Source organism: Sinocyclocheilus anshuiensis, unplaced genomic scaffold (assembly GCF_001515605.1).
Source record: "Sinocyclocheilus anshuiensis isolate Anshui unplaced genomic scaffold, SAMN03320099.WGS_v1.1 scaffold366, whole genome shotgun sequence".
Taxonomy (NCBI): domain Eukaryota; kingdom Metazoa; phylum Chordata; class Actinopteri; order Cypriniformes; family Cyprinidae; genus Sinocyclocheilus; species Sinocyclocheilus anshuiensis.
This window is the reverse complement of record NW_015547673.1, coordinates 141,308-148,717: the sequence shown is the minus strand read 5'-3', so window position 1 is coordinate 148,717 and position 7,410 is coordinate 141,308. Positions and strand designations below refer to the sequence as shown.

At 35.4% G+C, this 7,410-nt stretch overlaps 1 pseudogene; it reads right to left on the bottom strand.

Annotated features, from left to right (window-relative positions):
* Positions 1 to 7,410, bottom strand: part of LOC107702825 (membrane-associated guanylate kinase, WW and PDZ domain-containing protein 1-like) — a 76,937-nt pseudogene that overhangs the window by 3,694 nt on the left and 65,833 nt on the right.

The following is a 7,410-nucleotide window of genomic DNA, read 5'->3' as shown; positions in this document are numbered from 1 at the left end:
CACACACACACACACACACACACACACACACACACACACACACACACACACACACATGCACACTTAAATTTATTCTAAACAAATCATGAAATCAATGGCAATTATTTTAATTTATTGACAGCCTTAAAATAATAATAATAATAAAAAAATAGACTGTAATTTAATTAGCTTCATCTGGAATTACCAACAAACATCACAGCTGTTTTCATCACATCACAGTTGATATCACAGAAACTCTTAGTTTATTATCAACATATGACAGGGAGAGCGGAAAGCAGTCAAAGACGTTTAGACGACAGAGAAATATGAGAGAGATGTAGAGAAACAGTAAAATGGAGAACTAACAGGAACAGCTACCAACCGCGTATTTTCTGTCCTTCCAATCACATAGAAACACGGTTCGCCCAGCTTGGAGTTGGTCATACAGAGAGAGAGACTGGAGAGCTCCACTAAAGGAGGAGAAGGAGGAGGAAGAGAAAGAGGGAGGCCGAAAGAATGAAAATAAAGCGTTACGGGGGGTGGAGAGGTAGGAAAGTTAGGAGGAAAGTGAAATGAATATAAAAAAACGGTTCGTAGGAAATAAAGACAACGAATGATCAAAGAAGATGAAAATCAAAAGAAATCAGCAAGATAAAAATAAGGATGTAGGGAAAACCAAATGAGATGACCCAAAATCAAAAGCAAATTAGTAGAAGCAAGCATAAATTTGTTAATGAGTGGATAATAGTGGATAATAAGGAATATCAAAAATATGAAATCAAAGAGAATAGGAAAAGGAAAAAGTCAAAATATGAAAGCAGAGGACAGCTATTAGTAAGCTAATAGATAAAGTGAAATACATTATCATAGGTAGCTAAAGACTGTTGACATATTCAATATATGTACAGTGGCTGTGATAAAACAAACATTACAAACATTAAACGTTGACTGGATGAGCTACATTTGAGGCCATAAATATATAATCACTTTTGACCACACCATTCATTAAATTCTGCACATTCTATATGCAAGTCTACATCTACAAAGAAAAAGCAATAAAGAAGCCACATAACGACACATGATTAAACCACTATTACAAAGAAAGTGGCTTATTGCCTTGTACATAAACATATTATGTTATTTGATATCTGTTAACCCATAATAGCATTCGTGATAGCAAACTGATCATAAAAGGAATGTGATTATGACCATCTAATATTTTAGATGATGTATGATAATGTGATGTTCAGCTGACCTGACCTGTTGTCTTACCGTAGTCAGGGACGTATCCATTTCCTCTTTTGAACACAAGGTGTATCCTGCTTCCTCCGGTCTTGATCCGCTCCACAGCCTGACTGTGACTCATTCCTGCTGTACTGTCTCCATTGATCTCCACCAACTGATCACTCACCTGCAACATACACAATTACCACAGAAATCAGCCACAGCTGTGTAACTGACATCATTTTTACAGAGAACAATCATATTATATCAATAGCGGCACATAATAATAAGAAATGTTTCTTGAGCAGCAAATCAGCATATTAGAATGATTTCTGAAGGATCATGTGACACTGAAGACTGGAGTAATGACGCTGAAAATTCAGCTTTACCATCACAGGAATAAAATACATTTTAAAATGTATTATGTATTTTTTACTGTTTTTACTATATTTTTATTAAAAAAAGAATGCAGCCTTGGTGAGCACAAGAGACGTATTTCAAACATTAAAAAATCTTATAGACCCCAAACTTTTGAACAGTAGTGTATTATAAAATAGCTTCAAAATCACAAAGATGTGATGCACTTGATGTCCCAAAAAAGCAACATTTTGTAGCCTCTACCACACTCTCACACACCTGCTAACATAGCTATCTAAAAGAGGACGTCCTCTTGACTTAACTATAATTACTACAGACTGACCCTAACCTAAAAACCTTCCATTTACATTATTTAGTGTCTTTACATTGGTCTATAAGTGTTTTTTCAGGCATTTTTGTATAATTTTATACCCAATAGTATATCAAGATCAAAGCCACACATCTGCACCTGTATTTTGTGGCTGCGTGAGGCCGGTCCTCCCTCCATCAGTCCCAGCACATAGAGGCCCATGTTATATTCACTCCCTCCTCTCAGACTAAAGCCGAATCCAGTGGGCCCCCTCTCCAGTTCCACACTGTAGTACCGCGTGGCATCCTTCTTTGTTTTTTAATGTGGAAAAAAAAGGAAAAGAGTTATTTTTTGTCACATAGCTTATGTTTAGGCACTGTAAGATGAAGGTATTACTCACCTTTGGTTTTGACCTGTGAGCTTTACTGTTCTTATAATCAGAGTCATTTTCTGTTCGCTCGGAGGAATCTGACAGGAGAAAGGTATTAGGATATGTTTTTGCTATAATGTTATCTATTGATCATTCAAAAACAAATAATAATAATTTAAAAAATGATTAGCCCATACTGATATATTTGTTTTTATATTTCATGCCGCTAAACAGCATGTTGGCTGTTATTAAATCTTAACCATTTACAAAGGTCCAAATCATTTACAAGCTTCAAGTGAAATTTTATGATGTACATAAAATATACATAACTTTAGTTCTCAAAAGAAGAGAATATTGGAAAAATTTGCCTTGATTTATCTACGTACTTTCAATATTGGCCTAATCAGACAAAACAAACAATAAAAATATGAAAAAATTCAAGGATGGGGATTATGCAGTAGACAGACAGACAGACAGACAGACAGACAGACAGACAGACAGACAGACAGATAGATACAAGCTCAGGACATTCAACCAACCAACTTCATGAGGTGCATGCTGGGATGCATTTAAACAGTACTGAAGGAGTTCACATTTATGCTATATACTTGTTGCCTCCACCATTTTTTTTCTTTAAATTTTTTAATGTTATATATTGCTCATTAAAAAAAGAATACAATTATATTTCTTTAAAAAAGTACAAATGATCAGCCCAGGTGAGTGCACTTACGAGCACTAGCGCGAGGCACAATGGTCAAGCGGAGTGTGTTTCCAGCTCTCCTCAAGATCTGTGCCAGCTCTCTGTGAGGTAAATTCACCACTGATCTCCCGTCCACCGCCTCCAGACGATCTCCAGGCCGGATCTGACCGCTGCGTGCCGCCGGGCTGCCTCTGCGTACCGTCACAAACCTGTGAGGCAGCAGAGACACTGCTGCAGAACAAAAACAGATAAATGGCATTCATATTATTATTATTAAACTTTATTTGAAAAGGGACCATGTACAATTTTAACATAAATGTTTCCATTTCATGCATTGTACCGAATTTAGCCAATGGCTAGTTTTCATCCGCGGTCCCTTGGCAGGTAATCATAATCACAGATAAACAGAAGAACAAAATAACAAACACATATAAATACAGTAATACTTATACACATCCCATCAGAGCCAATAAAGAACAGTAAAGATAACGTTCAGTTAAGCCACAACTATATCAGTGTTTACAGATTTGAGTTGCTTTTAAATAAAATTTTAGTTTTAATTTAAACATGTCAATAGATGTGCACATCCTTATGTCTTCTGGTAGAGTGTTCCAGTGAATAATAGCTTTCACTGAGAAAGATGATAACCCAAAGGTAGAATGACGAAAAGGAACAACACAATCACTAGTAGATGATGATCTAATAGATCTTACAGAGACTGTAGAGTGAAAATGCACAAAATCACGAAGTATAGAAGGGGCTAAACCATTAAAAATGTTATATACCATACACAAATTTGAGAAAAGTCTAAAATTATCAAAGCTCAAAAAATTTTATTTCTCCAAAACCCCACAGTAGTGATATTGGTTAGGCTTTTTGTCTAGAGTTTTTAAGGTCTGTTTATAAAGAGATATTAAAGGTTTAATAACAGTTTCCCCTGCTTGACCCCAACATGTCAGACAGTATGTCAGATGAGAAAAGATTGTAGCATGCATAAAAGTCTTGGCTACATCAGTGGGTAGACATTGTCTAATTTGTCTAAAATTGATCAAGTTATATTTTTATATTTTTATACATTTCACTCTGAATGTTTTATATAACATTCAGTGTTGATTGTGCAAAACTCGCCACCGCAGTACTATGTTGGGATGCAAAAGTTGTTGCCAGGGTGTTGTTATGTGTTGCTAGGGTACTGTTTGTTAGTTTGTTATCAGAGAGTCAATAATGATACACTGTCACTTCACTGAGTATATATGAGACAGACTAAAAGAAAAAAGAAAGAGCAGAAAAATCACATTGCATCTTTTAAATAAACAGCCCCTAAGCGTAGAATGAACAGTTACCAAAAACACACACAGTTAGGAATCAAGATGGATTATCTAAGGCAAAGCAGATAAAGAAACCTCTGTGGAGATTTCTCCCTCTGGAGGAGAATGGGAGAGATGATGGATGGAGGGTGGAAAGAGTAAAGTGGGAGGGATTCAAATGGGACAGAGAGAGAGAGAAAGATTGTGAGAGATAGATAGAGGGAAATTATTCATCAGTTGAAAAAAGTTACTCTCTCTTGTTCAATGTCAAACTCTTTACAGTGTGGCTTTTAAAGGCATCTATCATTAATACACGGCTGAATCAGAGATTCTGTAGCTACTGCAAATCCTTTCGGCAAATCCCACTTAATGTCACCTACAGAAACATGTGACGCAGCTCGTAGGCAGAACATCAATGCAGATTTAACGCAAATCCTTACAGTCATTCAAATCACTGTCATCAGTCCATTAAAGGTGCTGATATGATGTTAGGGATTACAGAGAGATAAGAGATTACAGACATCTGAACTAAAGCTGAAATACAGAAATAAGACATTTTGCAGAAAAATTAATAGTCACATATTTTAATGTCATTGTAATAGTTTACTTGAAATGTCTTCATTAAGGTTCCCAGTGTTCTGACTAGCTTCCAATTCACATAAAATAAACGCTATCAAATATTGAAAAATGATTATAAATATTTGACAAATACTGATAACTATTAACTGTTTTTATGTTTTAAGCCGCTAAACAGCATGTTGGCATGTTATTATACGGTTTTCTCTGAGATGCTTCAAGTGAAATCTTAAAATAATTTTACATGCTTAATGTACATTATGATGTACATTAGAAATATTGATCATTTCAGTTCTGCAATTTTATGTTAGGCCTGAAAAAGAGGAGAATGTTAAATGAGCCTTGATTTTATCTTACAAAACAAAACAAAACCAACATAAACAAAAAAGCAAACAAAACAAAACATGGAAACATCCACTTATTGTTTTTTCTATTTCTACTTCTTTATAATAGTAATTTCAACAACGAAACAACACAAATGCAAGTGTGGGGACAAAACAAAATCAAACCAACCCAACGCAAACAAAAAAGTAGACAAAATAAAAAACAAACAAAACAAAACAGAGAAACATTAACCTATTTTTTTTCTACTTCTACTTTTTCATAATAGTAATATAAACAATGAAGCAACACAAATGCAAGTGTGGGGAGTATGTAGCAACAAACAAATAGTTTTTATCTGTCTTCTATGTTCTCTAAGTTGCTGTCCTTTGTCTAGATTCAAGCTCTGGACATTCAAACAACCAACCTTCATGAGGTGCATGCTGGGATGCTTTTAAACAGTACTGAATCATCCCATTAAAAAAGTGTTTCCAACCTTTGACTAGTACTGTATGTATCTGAACAGATGTAGCTACATTTGTTGCAGTTGTAGTTTGCAAAATATGCCTTGCATTAAAACTGATCAACAGCTGTTGAGTTTATTCTGGAAGTTTCTTGAATCAGTTAGTAAGGGGTAATGGGCTGAGAACAAATGGAGCAATACTAATCCAAAAGTCACGTGGAGACACTATAGGGAAATCACCTTGTGAGTCCACATTTTTGTCCCTTAAGTCAATCTGCCTGTCTCCATTAGTGTGCGCCATTAATGAGAAAATAACTTGTCCTGTGCCGACCTACTTAGAAACAAACTCACACATATTCACATGCCCACACACATTTCTTCTTTTCTTGGGGATGAACCTCTGTAAGCAGTGTGCTAAGAAACAGAAATCTTCATTGATGTTTAATGCTGACTCGGTTTAGCTCAAAGGGAAAAATTAATGCTAAACCTTTTGATTTCCCTCCATACTCCCAGCCTGAGGGGATATCATTCTGTAAGAACTAGCATTAGCGTCTTGGTTGAACATGACATTCAATTACTCGGCTGGGCTGATGCCAGTGTAAGATCTGCCTAGGAGGTGTTATGCATTACAGATCCTGCTCTTACTCAATACACTAAATGACTGAGACCATAATGTTAATGACAATCCAAGTACCATTTGACTTTTAATGTTGCCTGATTAACAGCCTGGATTTCATGTTAAGTGTCCACGTTCTACACATTGTAAGTCCACTTATAATGTTACTCAAGATTTCATGCACCAAAAGCAGTTGTAATTGAATCTTACGTGACCATTTTCCTTCCTCTTTGTGCACTGTACCTTTAAGACTTATACGTTAATGATATAGGTGATCATATATAGTTGTGCTCATGGTTTCTCACGTTTATTAAAAAGTCATTTTGATCTGGCTTTTTGAGGATGGAGAGGCATTTTAGAGGTTAAACATCCAGGCTGGTAGACCCAAAGGCTCAAATTCCGTAATGGGCAATATAAGAAGAGAAAAGAGCTTGGCGATTCCATCAGTAATAAAGTAAAGCACTTACTCCTGATTCCTCTGGAGGGACTGTTCCTCTAATAAAAAAATAAGTCTCTCAGGATAAGATGTCTGCAGTAGCTCTTTCAGTAGAGCCTATATACAATGGATTCATAATACAGCTTACAATCAGATGTTTGAATAATATAACCACAGTTATAATAAATTACAGTACTTATCTAAAATGCGCAAAAACATGGTAAGCACCTAATTCCATTCCAAGGTATATACATAGTCTTTTACAACATGCGTGTGCCACATTAAACTAAGAAAATTTACCAGCCCAAAATACTTCTAACTGGCAATGAAACAGTGTTTTGAGTTAATAAAAAAATTAAAAAAAATAAAATATATATATATATTTTATTTATAAATATATGTACACTACTGTTCGAAATTGTGGGCTTATTAAGATTTTTCATAAGAAACTATTACTTTTATTCAACAAGACATATCAAATTGATCAAAAGTGACAGTAAAGACATTACAAAAGATTTCTATTTCAAATAAATCATGGTTTCCACAAAAATATTAAGCAGCACAAATATATAGTTCAGTCATGAAACTCTAGATGGTGCATTATGACCCGGTGTCTAACTGATATTCAGAGAGTTAAATGACTTCGCACAAGCTGATTGGTTTATGCTGCATATGCAGCCAATGAGCTTACTGCCTTGCATTTATATGGCTGGCAAGCATTCACTAGAGATTCCTGCAGCGCGCTTTCAGA